The 2,609-nt window shown below is 39.6% G+C and overlaps 1 pseudogene; it reads right to left on the bottom strand.

Moving 5' to 3' along the window:
* Nucleotides 1–1,194: 1,194 nt before the first annotated feature.
* On the bottom strand, nt 1,195–1,293 carry LOC127116273 (uncharacterized; annotated as a pseudogene).
* Between the last annotated feature and the right edge of the window lie 1,316 nt (nt 1,294–2,609).

Below are 2,609 nucleotides of genomic sequence, written 5' to 3'. Positions count from 1 at the left end.
TAATTCGAGTTTTCTGAAACAAACTTGGTTAATCTTAACTATTCGAGGAATGCGAAAGCACCCTGGCTTAGTTAACTAGGAATTTTTATCACTTTAAGGAAAAACGATTTTTGAAACTGTTTTCGGACGCATTGATAGATTTAAAATCAGGAAATCCTTGGGTAAACTTTCCGAATCAAAATCACTTTTCAACTAAGCTTACGAGTCTTATTTCTTAAAAATAGGTTTACCACTTTAGCGTTCTGCGCGCCTTTTATAAGTGACAATAAAAGGCCTTAATTTAAGGGTAAACTCGGTTCTGAATATGCAAAAGCGACAGTTCCCGTTAAATGGATTGTTTTTAAGAGTAGAAAATATTGCCCCATAAGTAGTTATATTTAGACAATCGAAACATCGTTTAACTGACGTGAAATACATTCAAGTCTATCTTTATCTGCACTGTATTTATCATTTTCTTTATTTACTGTTATTTTGCGACATCAATATCTCATTTGTACCGCCTTAGATAAACATCGTAACAATAGTAATTGATAGATTGATGATTTGGTCTCTGTGGGATTGATAATCTTTTATATTACTCTGACGCGATTCATGCACTTGCGAATAGAGCGATCAAGTTTTTGGCGCTGTTGTCTTGGATCAACATTGTTAAATTTTGTACCCTGTTGTTACACCGTCTAGACTAAGCCATTATTAGCCGGTAAATGCGAAGAACCCATAGTACCGGGAATTTAGTAGATCCTTTAGCGGAACCCGAACGTTACACTCGTACATGCCTCTTACTTGTACGAATTAAGAAAGCTATGGCCGAGAATCGCGATCGGAGACCTCTTAAGGAATTTTCCCAATCCTCTGACGAGGAACCTAGTTCTAGTATAGTAAACCCCCTCATTCCTGCTAACAATTTCGAACTAAAACCATCTTTACTGCACTTAGTGCAACAGAACCAATTCGCGGGTCTCGCTACTGAAAACCCAAATTAACACTTAAAAGTCTTTATCCAACTGGCCGACACCTTTAAATCCAATGGTGCCTCACCTGATGCGATTCGTTTAAGATTATTTCCTTTCTCCCTCAGAGATAGAGCACGTTCGTGGTTAGATTCACTTCCAACTAACTCAATAACTACCTGGGAAGACCTTAGGAGAGTATTCCTTGCTAGATATTTCCCCCTAGTAAGACTGCTGTTTTTTGAAACCAAATAACTAGATTTACTCAAAACCAAGGAGAATCACTTTTTGAAGCTTGGGAGAGATACAAGGAGCTGTTAAGAGTCTGTCCACACCATGGCCTAGAACATGGCTGATCGTTCATACCTTCTACAATGGACTCCATTATAACACAAAGATGAGCATCGATGTTGCCGCTGGTGGCGCGCAGATGAACAAACCTTACCCTGAAGCTTGTGACCTAATTGAGGATATGGCCCAAAACCATTGCCAATGGGGAACTGAACGAGCATCAGTAGAGAAAAAGGAGACCCAAAGTGGAATACATGAGATAAGTTATATGGACATGATGCAAGCAAAAATGGACGCTTTAGCCCTTAAGGTTGAACATATTTCTACAAACTCTAACACCCCAGTGATAGTCCACACAGAGTGTGAACTTTGTGGATCTAAAGGACACGAATCGATGGAACGTAACCTTTTGAACGACCTGAACACCGACCAAGTGAATTACGCCCAAGGCAACCCATATTCAAACACTTACAACCATGGATGGAAGAATCACCCGAATTTTTCTTATAAAAACCAGAACCCTATCCAAAACTATGCACCTCAAAGACCATAAGGTTTTAAAGCCCAAAAACCAAATCAACCTATGCAAGTTATGCCCTAGAAGCCTAACCTTGAGAAGATCATGGAGAACTTTATATCAGGCCAGACTCAGCAAAATAAAGAATTCCTAAACCAGAACATTCACGTTAATGAATTGATAACGCACCGACCAAGAAGGAACCAATGGAACCCGAAAAACAAACCGACCAAGAAGGAGAAGCCAAGGATAAAACTTACAAACCACCACCCCCGTACAAACCACCAATCCCATATCCACAAAGAGTTAAACAGACCAAAATCGATAACCAATACCAAAAGTTTATAAAATTAATAGAGAAGCTTCATGTAGAGATTCCTTTCACCGAAGCCATCACCCAAATTCCATCTTACGCCAAATTTCTCAAAGACATCTTAACCAACAAGCGCAGGCTTGATGGTCCCAAACCCTTGGAATGCAATTTTATTTTCGAGAATAAACTTGCTAAGAAGGAGAAAGACCCTGGGAGTTTTTCTATACCTCGCATTCTAGGGAGCCATGTGATCGACAAAGCTTTCCTAGACTTAGGTGCTAGTGTGAGTTTAATGGCCTTAGTTGTGCGTAAAAGGTTAAACTTAGGAGAATTACAACCAACTAAGATATCCCTCCAATTAGCCGATAGATCTGTTAAGTATCCTGTGGGCATATTAGAAGACATCCCCGTTAGGATCGGTCAACTTTATATCCCGACAGACTTTGTGGTCATGGATATCAAGGAAGACGACGATATCCCTATCCTTTTAGGTAGACCATTTTTATCAACAACCGGAGCTATAATAGATGTTAGAAGA

This window comes from Lathyrus oleraceus, chromosome 1, assembly GCF_024323335.1.
Source record: "Lathyrus oleraceus cultivar Zhongwan6 chromosome 1, CAAS_Psat_ZW6_1.0, whole genome shotgun sequence".
Lineage (NCBI taxonomy): Eukaryota > Viridiplantae > Streptophyta > Magnoliopsida > Fabales > Fabaceae > Lathyrus > Lathyrus oleraceus.
This window is presented reverse-complemented; position numbering and strand designations above follow the sequence as displayed.